At 38.3% G+C, this 20379-nt stretch overlaps 1 protein-coding gene across 3 annotated transcripts in view; it reads left to right on the forward strand.

The window, feature by feature from the left end:
- Positions 1–12867: 12867 nt before the first annotated feature.
- GULP1 (GULP PTB domain containing engulfment adaptor 1) overlaps positions 12868–20379 on the forward strand; it is a 139799-nt gene continuing 132287 nt past the window's right edge. The window contains exon 1 of one of the 3 annotated variants that reach the window (XM_079310717.1): positions 12868–12962. The gene's annotated coding sequence lies outside the window, so the exon portion shown is untranslated. The remainder of the gene's footprint in view (positions 12963–20379) is intronic. The other 2 variants (XM_079310715.1, XM_079310716.1) reach the window with 2 other exon arrangements.

A 20379-nucleotide genomic window follows, 5' to 3' on the forward strand; every position in this document is an offset into this window, starting at 1 on the left:
CTTCAAATAATTTTAATTATATGAACGTTGTTTTTTTTTTTTTTCCTTCTACCAAGTGTCTGTTACTCCCTTTCCTATGATTTTGTATGTATTATGAATTAAAGAAGGAGAAAATAATGCCTTCTTGATACTGGAAGTTTTTTTCCTGATCTGGAGTATCCTTGCAGAGAAGACAACATATTGCTAGATCTGTTGGTTTAATGCAAACCAAGATATGGAGGGAAAAAAAAAAAAAAAAAAAGATCATTTATTTTTAAAATAGTTTAGAGGTATCTATCTTATTTTCTGTTCTAAATATACACCTCACAATTGGGGGATGGAATTGATATTTTTTCAGGCTCCTGTTTCTAACAGGAATCTGAGATTTTGGGGTGCTTTTTAGCAGAATGCTCCTGCTTTTGTTCCTATCAGGTTCCTTCAATAGAGCTGGCTGAAAGATTGGCTTTGATAAAATGAGGAAGTTTGGAAAGGTCTTATCCATTCATGGATATCAATACAAGCTACATATTTCCTTCTAGATATTTTCATTAATGTTTCCTAACCAAAGTAATTGTAACTTAAGCTGCCAGCTGGCAACTGTGATCTTTTTTTATTCTGGAATTTTTCCTTTCCTCAAACAAAAATATTTTTGCAGCAAAGTAAATCTCCTCTTTCTGAAAACAGCTGTTTAAACTTGTGATTCTGGACACTTTGTGTCTGTTTTGCTATACTTCAGTTAAATGTGATAAGTTTTTTTTGGAATTGAATACACAGATTTAAGCAGTAATTTTGACTGCTATTGATATTACTTTATTCAAACTTGAAAGTTTAAAGCCACTCTGTTTCTCATGTTCCCTTTTCTCCCATTATTGTTTTTATAATGCTTTTTTCTCTTTGCCACATAAGAAAAATAAATAGACAACAGAACCTCTGTGTTCTTCTACTCACATGCTGAACACATAGTCTTTATGCACTGCAAGTAGGACATGAAATCCAGCTGGTGTTGATTTCAAAAAGGAGACACTCATCAACCATCCTCTTTAATAAAATGGCACAAGAACCCTCCCAGTTGTATTGATACTAAAGATGTCCCCAAAACAATAAAACTGCAATAGAAAAAGATATGACAAAAATAGCTGTGCCTTTATGAATGTATCAATGAATCTTCGAACAATTGCATCTTCTTTGGCATTGTGTAGTATAGCAATAATGAACAGACAGATACAGTGATATGTGATGTTAATTTCTAGATTCAGGTTCACAAACACTGCTATCATTTTTGTTATGAAAATCACACTAACCTATAATGTTTGTTTTCTTGCTCTCCTTTATTGTGTTTTAAGGCTGGGATTCCAAAAACTCATACTACATAATATATGAGAAACAAGAGTGGGAAATTATGAAATTGCAGGGCAAATGTTAAGTGGTCTTCACTACCCAGTTCCAGAACTTGGCTTAGGACAGGATTGAGTATGGCATAAAAGGCAAGATTAGTACAAGAAAAATCATAAAAGTGGGCTGATATCCTCGTCTCAAATACACCACTCTTTTTTAATGAGAAGGATTAATAATTGTCAGAGAGGGGAATATCAACTTATTTTGCTGCTGAAGTTGGCAACTTTGCTCTAGTGATCTCTGCTAGCAAGCAGTCAATGCATAAACCACCAGTAAAGTGTCTCCTTATGAATCCAATCTCTTTTATGTCTCTTCTCTTTGGGTCTACTGTTACTTTTCTTGTCATTGTTTCTTCTTCAAAATTTGCTTTTCTTCAAAAATTCCTTTTGAGCCACACTAAGATTTCATTTATTGCTGGCAGCGTATTGTGCTCTTTTGCTGTCAGCTGTGCAAGAGGCCTCCTTCACCCAGTTTGCTGGCATATGGCATAGCCAGATTTCAGACTGCAACAGAGCAACCAGCCACGGTAAAAAGTGGCTGAAAGAAAAGGCAATTTCTGCTCCCATTTCAGCAAGAGCAAGGATTTTGATTTTTGTTGGTTTTTGCTTATTTCTTCCTTAGTTCTGGATGTATTTTTGCAGTTTCAGTTTGAGTTCGAAAATCCTAAATAACTACATGAGTCAACCCTTGGATTAATCTGGCTAGTTAACTCTTGCTTTACTTCTACAGAGCTGTGAAGTTATATATGAAAAATGCTATCAATTCTTGTGTTAATTTGCATTTAATATGAGAGATTTTCTTTGGAACTTTATCTCTTTGGAGATGCTGAATCATTCTTTTGAAGTAAGTGTATGCTTGCTAGATTTCAAAGAAGATAATAATTATTGTTAAAATTTGCTTTAAAAATATAATTTATATGCTATGAGTTCCCTAAAATAAGTATGATTGACTGTGGGTGTACACTGAGAAACAGTATTTCTGAGGAGAAAAGAACTAATTAAATCCTCCAAAATGTCACATTAATGATTAGAAAAGATTATTGTTTGAAAAGAACAAAGGAAGAAAGTGGTAGAAAGTGAGGTGTTCATAGCTGAACTGATGGTTTTAAGCCTAAAAATAATAACTTTAAAAAACCTTCATTTGTCCCCCTCATTTGAATAGATAACTTGTATCATTGACTTTGCAGCTAATACCAAGAAATTTGTTCATTTGCATTTCATGTAGAGAAGCCAACCCTGCATTCCTTAGGCATCTGTTTAAACAAAGTGTTATATCAGATCAAGGGCAAAACTAAAACTGGAGTAATTTGCTTTTCATGGAAGAGGTTAATAAATATCCCACAGTACAGTGTGATTGCAACATATGACTTCTGTCAAGCTGCAGCTGATTTAAACAGCTCCTGAAATCTTAATCTGTTTCTTGTCTCTCTCAGTTGGAGTTTGCTCTCTCTAGTTGTCCTAATCAGTCATTTTTAAGACCCTGCTCTCAAATAGGCAAGCTGAAAAAGAAAAAATGAGCTCTCCTACTTCTAAGGTGCTCCTTTTAACATACAAAATGTGTATCTAAACTTGTAAAGAGGCCACACAAACAGCTCAGCAGAAGAAAAGGTGACAAAGCAAGTTTTTAAGGCTGAATAACAGTCATCCTATAAAATGCTTTTTGCAATCAGGAATTATCCTAGGAACTGCATAGTTTTTTTCCATCCTTTGTGCATTTCTTCAATTTCAGCCAAGCAACTTTTAGTTTTTTGTTTCCTTTCAATTCTCACATTAATACAGGAGAAATATATCCATGTTGATTGTGTTTCAGTATTATTTACAATAACTAATCCCAAGCATGCAATACTTCCATCTAATGAGCAGTATAGATTAAAGGCAGATGTTTGCTGAAACCATGAATTTGGCATTCATCTCATAGCAACATTTAATCTGTGCTGTATGTTTACTTCTTGGTATGTTGGTTGCCAAGCCAAGTGGTTGCAGATTTCTTCTGTTGTAGTTTAAATTTTTTAAAAAGGCCTCTCTCTTGCAATTGCAGAATCATAGAATATGCTGGGTTGGAACAGACTCACAAGGATCACCAAAGTCTAGCTTCCATCCCTGCATAGAACACTACAAGAATCCCACCATTTACCTGAGAGCACTGCCGAAAAGTTTCTGGAACTCTGTCAGGAGTGGTGCTGTGACCTCTTCCCTGGGAAACCTGTCCAGTGCCCAACCACCTCTGGGGAAGAGCCTTTTACTAATATTCAGTCTAAAGCTCCCCTGAAATCATGTGCCCTTCAGACATATAGAAAAGCAAAATTGATCAGTGTTTCACACATTTAGCAGGAACACAAGGAGGTCTGATATCCAGAAGCTGCTGAGGCTGAATCTCAGCAGGAATTGGATTCTGGATAAACCTGAACACTTGTAGAATTGCAGGAGTGAACCTGCAAGTTTAACTTCAGAACCAACTGGTTGATGTTGAGCAAAGACAAAAGCAGGTGCATGTGTCTCTATTTGGAATAAAGAGGTCCTGGGGGACAGTCAGCAATTGGTCTGATCACTTATTGTCATCTGACCATGAAAAGATGCTCTGGTGCTGTGATCTCCTCTCTGAGCTCAGGTCTAGTCAGTGTTGGATGCTGAAAAGTTGGTTTGTGTTGTGCTCTGTGAACACAAGACAGAGGGGATGCCCAAGCAAACAAGATAACTTATTAACAATTAAAAGTACATATTTAATTGTTTGTAATAGAAGAATAAAAGTAGAATAAGTAAGAAAAAAAACACCTTGTGACCAGAGACAAACTGAAGCAGAAATAACCAGCACTGGTTTAAGCTGAACAATAAGCAAACTAGGATATGAAAAGGAAAAAAAAAAAACAAAACAACTTAGAGGCATTGACACAACAGGAATTATTTGAAATTATTTTATGTTAGAGGCAGAAGCAGAGAGATAAATGATTAGAAGAAACTAGGAGAAAATACACTTTTAGGGAAGCTTATTTTGTCTGATGACTGGTGAAGGGGATTGTATTGTGCTAGCAGACATCCTTTAGCTTTGGTAGAGAAGAGATTGTAGTGGGATGGTCAGAGGTTTTTCAGGGAATTGCTGCTTTGTGTTGCTAATATTGACCATATACTAATCTAAAATTACTTGCCATATGAGTACATTAGTTTTTCTTGAATATGAAAAGCTGATAGACTCTGAAAAGAGATCAAAGGAAGATAAAATATCACGCTGACTCATCTGCCTTGTTTCTACAGCAAAGACATTCTTTAGAAAAGTTGAGTGAAAAAGAGGAAAGGAGATTGATGGACATTTTACTTTTGGATGCTTTCATTAGGAACTTTATTCTTAGTTTTGTTTCTGAGGCTATCTTTTGCTTGGTGGAACAAATATGCTGTTTACTTGCTTATTGACATGGTGGGATTGGCTACCCAGAGGTATTGAAATGAGCAGTGAACAGCAGAGAGACACTCCACCCACCTGTGTGGGAGTGTGAAAGCATGCTTGTTACTCAGCTCTAAGGATCAATTGCTAAGTTGATAGCAGGAACCATTAGCGTGCAAAAATTAATTTATTCCCTATGCTTTACCAAGCAGGGAGTGGGTGGCTGGAAAAATACCTTATCATTGCAGAAGGCTAATGACTGATTACTGATGTCATTATAAAATCAAAGTTAAATAAAAGATTTTTTCCCTTCATATCCTTAGGTGAAGGGAGGCTCCAAGGTGCAGCACCCAGAACTCCAGATCCCTGTTCCCTTTTGGATGGTTATAATAAACAGCTCTGTTTTGCCCAGCCACACATTGCACTGCCATAGTTCTGTGAACTGATTGTTCTTTATTCAACAGATAACCACCCATGACTTTTTTGGAGGTAATACAATAATAACATAAACCTTTACAAATTAGAACAGTTATTGTTTTCAAAGGGATGCTTAGACTCCACTCTGAGGTATGCTGAATGTTAAATAGTCACTGGGGGGATGTAGGAGTTCTGGATGGAGTTTGGGTTAATCTTGAATGAGTTCTTATCACAGCATTAAAATGCTGCTCCATCGACAGCAATTTTCGAACTTTACCAGAAAATATTACACTCTGTGTAATATAAACTTGAATACACTCTCCTTGGCATTTCTTTTGAAAGCTCAGCTGGGCCTTTTGCCTGAGCAGTTTCAGATTAGTTTTAAGCAATAGATCTTTCAGATATAGTCTCACATATGGCCTAAATTCTGGGAAATGTTTACTCCTTATCATTCATTGTTTTAATGAAAAGCATCTGAAGATCATTGCCATCAGCAAACCTTGAACTAAGATGCTAACTGCATCTGATAAAGGGAAAGCAGTTTTCAACCTTCACTTGTGGCACATGGGTGGTGCTAACCAAGGCATTGCCTTGTCCATTGCTGAAGGCAGGGACATAAAAGACCACAGTGTAGTTCTACAAGAGTAACAATTCCAAGACAAACAATACAGAGAGAGTTCAGCTCAGTCCCAGTCAGAGATGGATTTGCAGGTATGTTTTAGTGTTCTCTGGATTGCACAAGTTCTTCACACCTGTTGCTCTGTTTTATGGAATACACTATTACCTTTTAGATGGGAACTGAATTTTGCCTGCAATGTTAAAGTCCACTTACAAGCTATCTACAGGCTCAGCTGCTTTTCATTTGAAACATTAAAAAGAAGGATTACTATTTAAGGAAAAACCCAGGAAAAATGATACCTACCAAGGAAATGGAAAGAAAGTATGGTTTTGAAATGTTTGGCAGAGGATAACACAAAGCTTTGATGGTCTGATAGCTATGGAAATATGTCAATTTTGGCCTGGTGAAAGTAATGAAGACTTATTAATATGTTCATAAATCACATGTGTCCATTACAAAATGAAGAATAATTCTCTTGTTCATTTCTCACTCCTGTAATTCAAGAAGAGCACCTAAGAAACCTGGAGGAAAACACAGAAGTTGATTCGAATATCTGAGCAAGGTTGTTCCGTCTATTTGCAGATGCTAGCTCAGGGGGTTGCTTTCCACCAAAAGGTTTAATGTTCTGTTCTCCTTGCTTGAAGACACCTATTTATGCTGGGAAGTCTATAGCAGAATCTGGCAGTTAGCAATCCCAAAATCCAAACTGATGCTTCCTCATGTTGTCTCACCTAAAAAACATTGTCTGAAATTTACTTAAGAATTCTTAGAAGGCACTGCCACTGGAAGACACTAATGGCACTCTCTTTCTCAACAGATATATTCCAGAATGGAGAGCATACATAAACATATTTACAGTGCTAAAGTTTTGTGAATAATGTGCTTTCTGTGAAAAATAAACAAGCAAGAAATGTCATGATTTTGGCTGGTATTTATGACCAATGATAAGAGCTTAAAAGTGGGCTTAAAAATGATAGTACAGCTGACTGCAAAGAAAGTAGGTTCATTTCTGCAGAACACAAATAATGCTGATAATTCATTACACTCCAAACTGTCAGCTACAAGGTAGTTCTAACTGGATGTTTATTCTTTCTCCTACACATCACAAAAATGTGGTGTATATCAGGCCTTTATTTCTTTTTGCATTGTTGTATTCTTTGATGTAGTATTAATACCATGCTGCTTTCACCTTTCATATACATCCCCTAGCCTTTTAAAAGTATTACCAAATTTCTTTCCTTGTAACTTTTCAGTTATACATGAAAATTAATCCAAGTGTTTTTAGTGTGCATATTAAATGCATGTAGCACTTCTGTTGTCCATCACCAAGGCTTATATACAAGGTGATTTGTATCTAATGTGAGTCAGTAAACTCAACCTTAACATCATATGCATCTACATCCAGTCTTCAGTAAAGTAAGTATTACATAGGGAAAAGAAAGGGAAGTTTGGATTATGACACATGTATATAAAATATTGATTTGATCTTGATTAAACACCTCAAATAATGCTTACATTTTGTGAGGCCTTATCTAGGCTATTTTACTAAACTTTGAAGATTTCACTTTCCAATTTACCTGCTGATAGATACTGTAGTGTTTATGTCAGGGGCTTAGAGATTCTTCCAGATGTCCTTCCAACATTCTGCCAATTAGAAGGCCTGAAAACAAACTTTCTATATCGAGGTTTTACTCTTGTACAAATATTTTATTAATATATTGACCTTTTTGAAGTCCACAGGAAAAATCCTTGTGAGTTCTATGGGAGTTAACTTGAATTTTTTCTATAGTTTAAACACCATTGAGCAAATTTCTGTTGCAATTTTTTTTTCAAATACTATTATATTATTTTAAAAAACTTAGGTTCATGTGCAGTGTAGAGAAGAGTAGTCATTTCTTTGATTCTTTCTATCATAAGCTAGTGGCATGATTAGTTTTTCAGGCCTTCTTAGTGTTCTAAGGTTTTGTCATAGACTAAGCAACTTAGACCATTCAGATATTTTCAGAAGTAGATGTTCTACCATGCTTCAAAGGATGACTGGCTCATAAAAAACAAAATCAAAATAAGTATTTCTTACTCTTTTTCTGTGCAAGGAATATTTTAGTTTTTAATGGAAATTCTCTATTGCTTCTTGCTTTTCTCAAAACTTTAGAATGAAGTGCCCAATGCCTCTGTTTTCTCTTCACTTTTTGATGGAAGGTTTATCACCAACATTAGTTAGTGAGAAGTTCTACACAGAATATTGCTTTTCTATTTCAGAAATATTTTGTAGGGGTGACTACAATAGTTTTAATGTCACATACTCCCAGAAAAAGCTTCAGGGCTACAGAGTCTGACAGCCTTTGTGATGAAAACTCTAGTAGCTATGACATAAAGGACCTTCTTTATATATGTTGTTATTACACAGTGATAGCCAGCTCAGGTTTGCAATGAGCAGCAGTAAATCAGTCACCACCACCTGCACTCGAACATTGTCAGCAGCTTGTTTTTCTCATCCATTTACTACTTGTTTCCTCAGGCCCTGAATGGGCTCTAACAACTCCATAGTTAAGACATCTGGTTAAAATTGTGTAGCCTATGGCACCTACCAAATCAAACTAATGTAATAGTTCTTTCTGCTCTTAAACATTCACAGAAATGGGAAAAACGAGTAACAGCATAACAAGCAGAAAAAAACTGTCAAATATCTGGCAAGAATGTTTTAATAAATGGGAACATAAGAGAAACACAAGAAATATTGTGGTTTTGAGTGAATAACTCTTGTCATCTTTGAAACAAGACTACATTCCTAGTTAATAAAACCAGGACAGACATCTACTCATATTTTCCCTCTTTTCTAACTGTCTCCATATCATATTTTCTAATGTATATAAGCCTCTGTCATAAATCCTCACCCAAAAGAGGGTATTACTTTGTCAAATCAAAGTGAAAATTCAGAAGATAGGATGCTATACAGCTGCCTTAAAGACACTGGTATCTGCTCTGATGAGCTGACCAGCAGTAGCCTTGTTATGTGCTTCGTGAAGTCTATAGATAAGGTAAATAATTGGCAGGCTACTCAGGTCCTTCTGGCCTTTGCCATCTGTGATGCCTAAAATGATCACAGTGCTAATGTCCTTCCCTTTGCTGAAATACAGAGACTTGCTGTTGTTGCTATAGTCTAAGATCGTTATGATCAATTTCGGATTCTGATATCTGTTTACAGTGTGGCAATTTACAGTTCTTTTGGCAAGGAGAGGAAAATTTTAAATGAGGATGTACACTGTACAGCCATAACAGCATTAAAGGAGCTACAAGTTAAATAGAATAACTTATCTGGTATTGTTTCTTCATAAGAAGGACTGAACAGGGTTTGTGTTGGTTTCTTGTTTCATGTCCTTGCAAAGTAATGTTTGGTAGCTTTTGGTCTTTGAGAGGTGAGACAGGGCTCAGAAGGGTGGGGAAACTTCTCAGGTTTTGTAATTGGTGCAATTCTTTAAACTCTGTTTTCTGTAGTAACTATTTTCTGGAAAATCAGTCCAAGGGGTTGGTATTTATTCTTTGATATCAGCATAGCTACAGCTCTAAAATATATCTGATTCTATTGCTTTTGCTTGTCCTCAATGATCTCCACCCAGTCATCACCATCTTTTTACAGTCTCAGGAGAACAGAACCAGACCATTCATGTAGCAGCTAGGAAAACAGAGAAACTGTGGGTGCTGCAGCTTTGGAAGTGTTCAGGGTTGATCTGGATTGGGCTTTAAGCAGCCTGACATAGTGAAAGGTCTCTGCTCATGGCAGGGGATTGGAACTGGATGATCTTTATGGTCCTTTCCAGCCCAAACTGTTCTATGTGTTTCTGAAAGAGATTGTTTGTTTGTTTGTTTGTTTTCTCTGAGTATTCTCTTTTCATTTCTCATGTGCCCAGTTCTTTGCTCAATTTCTCTGCAACATACAAGTATGATAATCTTGGTAATGACCTGAGTTTGTCCGCTTGGATTGTGGGGGATCCACACTACTGAGCAAGGCAGGATTTGGTTCTTTTTGCTCTCAGTCTTTTGCTTTATGGACCACATCAATTAAAAACTAAGAGGAATAGGTATTAAAGAGAGAGTTCAAATGTTTTTTGCTCTATTTTACCTCTCAAATAATGTCCTCATTCCACCCTGAGGTTATCACTGTTGATGGGAAAAAAAACTGACCATAGAAGAAAGATGTCACATTTTCTTCTCTTCCCTTCAAATACTATGCAGTAAATTTAAGTTGAAAATAGATTTGCTTTACATTCCTTTTATTTAAGCATTTCAGTACAGATTATGTCAAAAATATATCACAGAAGTACTAGAAAGCTTCTGATGCACTGAGTATTTGTCTCTTGTGTTGTCTCACTTTCTTTTAGAAAAAATTTTGCATGCAGAAGGGATTTTGAAAAATGTCCTTTCCTAACTAACATATTCTATACATGTAACTTTATTGCATTTAAAATGGTATAACTTAATTTTAGAAAAAAAAAATCTAGCCTGACTTCATCAAGTATACTGTACTTCAGAATACCCAGTAAATAAAAAAACCCATGCTTGCATAATAATTCATTTTCAGCTTGCTCTGATGTAGAATCTGCTATGGTGCCAGAAAAAAAAATTTAAAGTGCCCTTAATTTTACTTGTTTTCTGCATCACCGTTGAAAACTCATGTATTTCAATAGGCAAAACATTGTCTTATGGGAGGATGGTTTGCAAGGATAGCACAGAAGGCAATTTTCCTCAATGAATTACAGCTGTACTGATTGCTGAGGAGTGGAGACAGCCTTGCCTGCCCAGTGAGGATGGGGGTTATGAAAGAGTGGGGCAGCGCGTTGAGAGTGAGTTGGAGTTTGAAACTTAGAGTTTGCTGTGGTTTGGGATGGAGTCTGCTGGATGTGCTGTGAGGAGGAAGGGATGTGTGGTCATGCAAGGGACAGACAAGGTAAGGAGATGCTGTGTGGGGGGCAGACAGGGTAAGGTGGCTGGGTAAGGGAGAGCTTGGGGTTAGCCAGTCATGTAGAAAGAAGGACACTTGTAGAGGGAAGGAGTCAGTGCTGTGTGGAGCTGTCTGAGAGAAGGCACAAAAAGTTTTTAATAAGAGACTGGTGATGGTGCCAGTTGTGTCTGTCTCAACAACTACATAATTACTGTATTTTCTCTTTGTCTAGAATGTGCTCTGCTTTGCAGATGACAGCTGAGCTTGTCTAATCAAACTAAAATTGGTACACTTATACAACAAGGCTGAGCACTTGTTTACGATCTGAACCAAAAACCAATTTTGGATGTATGTTGTGGAATGCCAAATAGATGAAGTTGCTTCCCAACACTGAAAAGAACTGCTGCTTTGCCTAAGGAAGCACTACTTGAACTGCCTTTTTGCTTCAAAAAACAACCACACAAACATGAAATACAAACAATTGAAGCCTAAATGTTTTATCACAATTTTAAGTTGGGAATTTGTGCTAGATGAGTTTGTGTCCGTATCTTTGAGAAGCTCTGAAAAATAAGGTTCTGCATAGCAGTTTACTTTTACTTTTCTTCAATGACTTCATACAATTCCTAGATTATCTCTCTTCCTATCCTCCCTGTCACTGTTTTTGACAGGGACAAATGGCTGAGGAGATGCATGCAATGCAGTTGTCAGCTCCTACAAGATGCTGCAGGACGGTGTATGGGAATAGCTGTCAGTAACAACAGTAAAAAAAAAAAGTTTATTTCTATTGGTGACTCATGTGTCATCTGTGAATGAAATGTGTTTTGCTCAGATTCATCAGATTTTCCTTCAACTGCCTTAATGTTGCAATAGACAGGTTTAGTAGGGGTATTTTTTCTTGTTTTGGGTTTTTTTCCATCACAAAGTATTTAAGATTTAGTATATGTAAACAGTAGCTGAAAACAGTTCCTGGATTTCATGTTATTTAGAATATACAGTTAATACAATTTCCTCTAGTGTTTTCCATTTTTCTTCTTTCTCAGAATTCATTTTTAAATTTATATTTTAATTTATATTTTGGAGTTTAGCTTGTTAGTTTCCTAGTCAAGTCTACAAATTACTCTGAAACCACATAAAAACTTAGTATTTGTTTCCTTTACTTGAGAGACTAAACTGATGGAAAATTCCAGGAATTTTGTGATGCCTAGAGTAGGCAAAGTACTAATTTACTGGGATTTGTGTACCTATTTTGGAGTTTGTTTTTTATTTTAGTCATGAACGGAGAAGGCAGAAACACTAATTAAATTTTACATGTTTCATAATTGTGCATGTAATTATCTAGAACTTACTGATTTAAAAAACTGCCTGCTCCTGACTTCTACCCCTCATGTTGGTTTTTTTTTTTTTTTTTCCTGTCATGATTTTTCCATTCTGGACCATAAACTACCACCCTGAACTCTTTTCTATCTTGTCTTTGAAACAAGAATACACCTGCTGCAGACAAAATGCCTTTGCTTTGATTTCAGTGACATGTTTTGTCTGCTCTCTAAATGGCCAGTCGCGAGGTTTGTCTACTGATTAATGCAAAATGAAAGGTATTTCTTGTGCGCTGTTAAGAAAAAAATCATCAGGGAGGAATAATAGATGAGTTTCCTGCCTTTCCACAGACACTACGTGCTCTGTTATTGGTAGTATCATGGCACAAGCCCACCAGGAATAAAAGAAGTATGGCAGACACTAATTCCTTGCCTTTCAGCAGGAAATGCTTTGTCCCTAACTCGTGCATAACGCGACTGCCATAAAAATATATTGGATCACACCATTCTGGCGTTTCTAAAGCACGTGTTACTGGGGACCGCATGCCACAGATATTCTCCAAAGTCAGTGTGATGTTGTGTACCTCTACCCTACACAATTCATTGCGGCTTTAACCAACACAAGTGCAAGTGCGTTTACTATGTTTTCTCTAGGAGATGCAGAGTTACAGTACTGTGCTCCTCGCTTCCCCGAGTGCCGCCGGCTCCTCGCGCCTCCTCTCCCGGCTGGCAGCCTGCTGCCCAGCCCGGGCTGTGCCGGCGGGAGGCAGGGGGAGCCCGGGAGCGGCGGCGGCGGCCCGGCAGCGGGCGGGGTCCGTGCAGCCCGCCCGCGCTGACGTCAGGAAACTTTCGGGGCGGCCGTGGCCGGAGCGGGCGCCGGGAGCGGCGCGGAGCGGCGGCGGGACGGGCTGCTCCATCCGCGCAGGTACGGGCGGCACCGCGGGGCCCGGCGCCGAGGAGGGAGGCAGGGACGGGGGTCTGAGCGCCTGTTGATCGCTGCACTCTGCCCCGGGCTCCGCCGTCCCGCTCTGCCGTCGGCGGGGAAGGAACTTGGCGCGGGTAGCGGGGCTGGGCTGGCCCGGGGCAGCTCGTCGCTGCCGGGATCCCGCCTCACCTGCGCGGCGGTGCCGCTCCCGTGTCCGCGCTCCCCGCAGCGGCTGCTCCCCAGCGCGGCACCGCACGGACCGGGGCTCTCGGACCCGCGCAGGGCTTTGGCAGTTTCAACTAGCTGCGAATAACGAGATGCCTTTCATTCGCGGTTGGGTTTTTTGCCCGTTGTAAGTACAGTAAAGCCTTTATCCGAGACGGGGTTTTGTTTTCCTCGTGAGGCTCCGCCGTGGCAGCCGAGCTCGCCGCTGGAGCCGCTGAGCGCTCAGTTGGACAAGGGAGGATCTTCGGCTCGTAACCAAACCCAAACCACCAAGTTAATTTTAACTCCGCGTGTGTCGGGAGGGTGGAGTGCTGGAGGAGTTTGCTGGATCGTCGTGCGAATAGAGAGAAATCTGAGCAAGGACTGCAGCTCTGCCTTGGAGTCGGGGAGGCAGATTCAGGGAGAAATTCTCAGTTTGAGAGGGTTCCAAAGTTGTATGACAGTTGGAGGAACGTGAATAAGTATGTTGCTCATTTAATTTCACTGTCCTTCTCATTTATTAAGGGGCACCGAGAGTCAATCAAAGGCCCGTAAAGGTTAATTGTATTCTTCATACAAAGGAATTGGTTCCCTTCCGAAGAAATAGATTTCTAAATTAAATAGCAACTTTTAAGCTCTTCAGTTCTTACAGTTCTGTTGCAGTTGCAAGTTCTTAAAAAGTTATCTTTATGGAAAGAAAAAGTTACCCTAATAAGATGCTAACCCCCCCCTAATAAACTGGAAAGCAAGGCATACGTGAAGGTGATTATGATGCTTTGAATGTACAGAGATTCACATAAAATATTACAACAATACATTTGGTTTATTCAATATACATATAAATAGGCATCTATATATCTGTATTATGTGAATACTTCTTTTAGAAGTTATTTTCTGTGGTTTTCTTCCCCTGTATATTAGATGAACACATAATGAGGGATACTTTTCAGTTGTTGTGGTGATAAACAGTACTTTAAAGCAACTTAAGGTGTTAATAAAAACAAGACAAAACAATTCAGAAAGGAAAAAATCTTTTTGAAGGTCAGGTTTCTAATTTCATGGTCATTTCAGAATGAACTGTAAGTTTTGCCTCCTAGCTGTAGATTTACTTGGCTGATTTGTTGTGTAGTCAGGTACAACTTCAAATATCTGGAGATTATCCACATGAACTTAGAAATAACAAAACAAGGGGGAAATAATTTCATTATTATTAGCCATACGTTTTTCTGGGGTGTATTTTAAGTGTATGAACGTGTTAGTGATTATAGATCTCATTAAAGGCATATGTTTACATGAATGGCTTGAATCAAGTGAGTGATTTAAAGATTAAAAGCCTGGTGTTATGGCGCAGAATTGAAGGATGCAAGGGAGAACTTTGATTTATGCTTTGAGTAGAGCTACAGTGGCAGGAATATCAACAAAAGGGGACTGGAAATAAGCAGAAACAAGTACAATTCTGGTTGCCTGAGAAGTTAGGATAACGTCATTGGGTGTGTCTTGAGTGATGAGTACAAAAATTAAAATTGTTGCAACAGTGAATTGCGATACAATGTTCTGTTTAAAGCATTTTAAATCTCATGGGAAATCTGCTACTGGAGAACCAGCAAGGAGGAAGATACAGTAAACAAGAGGGGATATTGTATAAACTAGGGTTTGTACTGCCTCCTTTGGAGGTAACTTTGTAACCTTTTCAAGGGTTTTTCTAGAGCTCAAAGACTGTGCCTATACTGTTCTGCAAAACACTCACCTGATGTGCTGTTTCAGAATTTTCTTTACAAGCTCATTGTAATTAGCTAGTCTATTGCCTGTAGACAAGGTTACATTTCATGGTTCAGTAGCAGTTTATAAACGTTGTTTGTAAACATGGCTGGATGCTCTAAAAGTCATAATCAGGAGACTTAAATGAAACACTTGAGAGGTCAAATACAATAAACTGGATTTCGTATTACAATTATAGAATTAGTTTTTCTCTTGAGATAATCCCTCAAGAGTGTTTTGCTTGAACATGTCATAAGAGCATAATTAGAACTACCAGCTGAATTAATTAAAGGACAGCCTCAGCTTGAACTGGTGAACTGACATAGCTTGAAAGAGAACCAGAGGGAAACTACTTTAACACTAAATTTTGGTCTTGCCTAGTATGGTTTGTGTCAGGGTTCTAATTCAGTCATTTTTTCCTAGAGACTGAATAGAACCCTGAGAGCTGACAATCCACCTGTTCAAAAGAACTGCAGGTCCCTTAGAATTTTTAGTTATTATCGATGGTGGAATGCATGGCAGAAGATGATTATGTGTTCTGAGTACATCAGCTCTTGGGAGGAGGCAAAAAAATCATTAATTCATGATTTAATAGAGTTGTTGCATAATAATATGGTAATTGGGCACAAATAAACATTTTCCCCATCGCCTTTGCCTTACTGTAATCTAATTTTTGAAGGGATAAGCTCCTTTAGAGACTCAGGTTGTAATCCAGAAAAGAGCAAACAATACTGCCCCTGTTAGAACATACAGTGCCTCTTCATAGCTACCTAACAATATTCTCTTTGGTTCTCTTACCTTCAGAATGTAACTATGCATGCAGATAGATCTGTCAATACATTTGAAAGTAATTTCCTTCCTATCTCCTGAATCCCTGAGATCAGAATGTTGGCTTTGTTCATGCAGATAGCTTTGCTGCCTCACTGCCAGTGCTCCCCTGAACGTTCCCTGTGGCTTAAATGCTAAATCAAGCTGTTCTGTGGATTTGCTGTTGTGGGATGGCTAACTACTGCCAGTGAATGTGTATTCTTGATCTGAGTTTACAGTCACAGCTCCTGTTGTTTAGGGCTTGGAGGAAGGAGGTAGGTTTACTCAATTATCTTCATTTTGTGGTCTGTCCTTGGGGCACTGACCTGACTGCAATAGTGGCATCACTGCCCATCCTTTCAGTCTCAGATATGTAGCTGTGGACCTTGTCTGTACCATTCTGTTTCCCCAGGGGCACTGGAAAGACTCTAGGAATGGTTGGTAGTAGCTCTTAGGTCTTAAAAATGTTTTTTCTTAAGCATTTTAATGCACTTAAAATGCATTTTTAAAGCTAGGCTGCAGCTCCACTGCATGTAATAAGCAGAGAACCCTCCCTTAAGGCCCCTCTTGCTCTATGGTTTCAGAGAACATTTGCCACACTAAACTGAACATCAAGAGTCTGAAGTGATGTTACCACAGATTTTATCCAGGATTCTAATAGAGAATTTATCCAGCTAAAAACACATCATGAATTCCCAGGAAAGAATTTCCACTTGCATTCCTCCTCTCTGCCAGTTTAAGCAGATGTTCTTATCACCACATTCAGAGGGCGCTCTGAATTGAAACAGGATTGTTTCATCAGGCTGAAGTTATGTTTCTGATGTGTAGTTACACATCAGGCAAAGACAGAATGCAGAATTTTGTAGCTGAAGGAAACAAACGTATTTGTACAACAGACAACACTAAGGTTTCTGACTGCCATCTAAGTAGTTTTCACTGAAGCAAGAAGCAGAACTCGGGTTGTAACACTTACAGTTTCACACAGACTGCTTGATGATTTGGCAAAAAGTATTGGCAAGCCTCTTAGATTAAGGTACTAGGTTTCTTTAACTTCTGTAATATTTTTTTTTTCTGTTTTCAAAGGCAGCCATTAAGAAATTATTTCATTTTATTTCCAGAGTTTGACATAGTCATCTTATTAGTGTATAATTGCTTGGTTCCCACCACATTTATTTCATGTTGCACCCTAAGCTTGCATGTTCTGATTTTATTCTGAGAACTGAGCTGTGTTTTCTGCATAACTATATCACTTGGAGTTATAAAGATTCAGCAACATCTGTGCAGCCAAACGTTTTTCTGTGTATTCTGTCAGCAATACCTGATGAACACCCTTGCCTTGCTATGGTGTGCACAAGTTAAATTTGGTAAACAATTCTCTTAATAATGTGCTGGTTGGAGATTGCAGCTGGCTCCCTTGATAGAATTAAGGTGGGGTTGTTTTTTTTTTTTTGTTTTGTTTTTTTTTTTTTTTTTTTTTTTTTGGTCACCAGCAATTAGAACTATAATCTTTGGTTTTCTGGATAATCCTGTGCTGCAGAGATATCCTGATCAATGCAAGTAAATAACATTTTTATGTTGAAAAATACGGGACTTCTAAGGAAAATCTTCTGGTGTCCAAAAGTGTGTGATGGCTGTTTCTAGCTTGCTTTATTGCTCTGTGGAGAAGGGTATGTGGGTACTCCAGTAGTCAGGAATAGATATGGGTACAGAAACCTAATCTCTTCAATCATAATTCCAAAAATAACTTGAAAGCTGTAAAACTGCATGCAAATTCCTCCCCATTCTTTTCAGATAGAATGGAATAGTTTTTGAAGACTGAGTTCTCTGGAACATTTCAAGATCTTTAATGTGATTTTTTTTTCCCCCCCAATTCTTTTTCTATCCCCTTTGTTTTAATGGGGAAAATTCTCACCCAAGGTAAAGTGCAGCAGTACCACAGTGTGCAAAGCAGAATCCTGGCTAGTACCAGTTGTGACATTTAATATTCTATTCTGTTTCCATTTTTGTTCTTTTACATGCAGATGTCAGATCTTCAGTTCCTTCTAGGCAGAATGAGACATTAGGCACTTAAGCATTGTGCTTAAAATTTCCAAGTGATCTACTCTAAATCCCTGTAGCCCTTAAAGGCTTCTACAGAGATCTCAGCAGTCTCAAAATTAAAACTGTTTTCCTCTAGACAAAAGGCTAGCATGAGGTTGCTGCTGCTGTGGGGAAGGATTTCTGGAAGGAAGGTGGTTGTCCATTGTCCCTGTGGTCTTGCAGCTTTCCTTGTGGCAGAGGACCCTGGGGAGAGTTGGTTTCTTCCCAGCTGCAGACAGGGCTGGCTCAGCTTTGTCAAGTCTCTTCTGTGCTGGCCATTTATATCTGCTTCCCAGTGTAATTATTGGTTTTCCTGCACACAAAGGTACTCCTGATATTAATATATATACACTTTCTCTTGTTAGACTGAGAGCTTTTATTTTAGGGTGTGTGTCTGTGTTTGTACATCTTTTAAAGACAGTATCTCTTGAAACAGCAGCATTTTCTTCTTAATCTGCTGTGAAATCTTCTGGAACATATCACTGAAGTGAGGTAATGAGCCTAGATAAAGGACTGTGTTCCCAGTAAAATAGATTATTTTTCCTGCAGTTGCATCTCAAAATGTTGTTTGGAACAACAATCATCTTTGCATGCCAGTTACATTAGGAGTTGTTTAAGAAAGTTTTTTTGTGTCCTCAAACCTATTTTTTCAGTGTTTCTTCAGGCCATCTTTCCAAATGCCTTGCTGTGCAGATATGTGCAGTCTCTAATGTTTTCTTCCACCATGCTGTGTTGACAGCTGGGTGCATTCAAAGATCATGAGTCAGGCTCCCTAAAAAAATACAAATCATACAAATTATTAGATTTTAAATACTGTAAGCTCCTTGTGAACATTTAGTATTGTTTTCCTTCTTCAGAGCTTTTTCTTTATACAAGTATGTAGATCTAAACTTTATTTTGTATTGAAAACAATTTTTTAACACAGAATCCAAATTTTAGGACTTGAGTCTTCAAGAACAAGTCTCTTGTGGGTCTTCCTCCACAGCTGACAATTGCAGCTGATAGCTTTTCTCTTTTGTCTGCTTTCTAATTGATACAGTGGCAGAACCATTTCCAAAGCAGTGGACACAAGGGATTAAAGCTAAATGGTGATTTCATGTTGCAGGGTATCATATACCCAAGTCATACCTGTTTAGAATAACTGTAGTTAAGATTAGTGTGTGAAGACGTTTTTTAAAAGAAAACAAAAAGTGGGAGGTGAAGTGTATATGGTAAATGTTGCTGAATCTTTACTTGGGATAAAAAAATAGCAGCAGGGATCTGATGATGTAGCCAGCAGAAAGTTTGAGACATTAACCCCCACCATGGTGCCCCTTAATCTGTTTCACATGTGTAAGCTCTAAAGCAGAGCCTACTGTGGATTTGTAAAACACAAAGATCTTTAATGTCTGAGATAAGGACAGTCTTTTTCTTCATTCAAGCAACCTAAAAATTGCATTACTAATTTTATAAGTTACATGTTGCATTAATACTCTATTTATCATGTTTTGCAAATGAGCTTAGGTTGGAAGAAATACTTTTCCAACAAATTGGGCAGCTGGAGCTGTTACTAATTCCCTAATCTTTCTGTGCCATATAATAATTGCACTTAATTTTGTTTTTGCTGTGTTTTATGGTGTGAAATGCAGTATGTTGACACTGCTGAACACATCAGTGTGTGTAATGCCAATATCCTTGAGAGGGAGAATTTCCGGTTTTCACCTGGATGAAATGGCTCGTGTAGCTACCAGTGCATTGCTTTGTACATTTTCTTGTGATCAGAGTTTGTAGTTGTTTTTTCTTGCTAATGGCTTGGTTTTGTCTTTGCATGTGTTTTTTGTGCAGATTGGTAAGATAAGAGTGGAGCTGGCCCAATGCCTGTGGCTGGGAAAGGGACATGGAAAATAACGTTTTCTTACACAGCCACTTTAAACTGTTAGCATGCTAGTGGTTAAAATTCTTGTTAAATTACTTGTGATCCTTCTACTTCAGTGGGGCTCTCCACTGCTAATTCTACTTTTTACTTTTTTAAAAGCATATTAGGTTTCTTTAGAGATGAAAAGAACTCACCTGGAAATGTTCTAGCTTGCAAAAATGATTCTCTATCTTCCCTCCCATCCCAATCTGGGAGGGCATCATTGTTTCTGGTTTAATCCACATGGTTTGAAATTGTGCCTAAGAAACCAGCAGCCAGTCTTGGAGAGGGCACTTGGGAACTTTAGTTCCCACCCTAAGTTCTCTCAGAGCCTATTGATTCTGTGCTGAAAGACAGCAGAATTTGCAAGGTGTGCTTTAACCTGGCCATACTGACTGGCAATTCATGTTTCTTACAAGTAGTCTGTCATGAACAGCAAGTGTGATAATCTAGAAGAGCATATGAGCTATTAATTGTTTTCTCTTTCAAAATTTAATACATCTCCTAGAGCTCTCCCTGTGTTTTATGGCTGAGGATATTGAATCTAGCTATTAAACTGTTAGACTGGTGTTGTATTAGTAATTTTCTTCTCTGATTTGAAGAGTAATTCCTGAATCCAAATCATTAGCAAGCATTTCAGCCATACTGCACTACCATATGCTTGCATGGGTAATA

Source organism: Erithacus rubecula (assembly GCF_903797595.1).
Source record: "Erithacus rubecula genome assembly, chromosome: 8".
NCBI lineage: Eukaryota > Metazoa > Chordata > Aves > Passeriformes > Muscicapidae > Erithacus > Erithacus rubecula.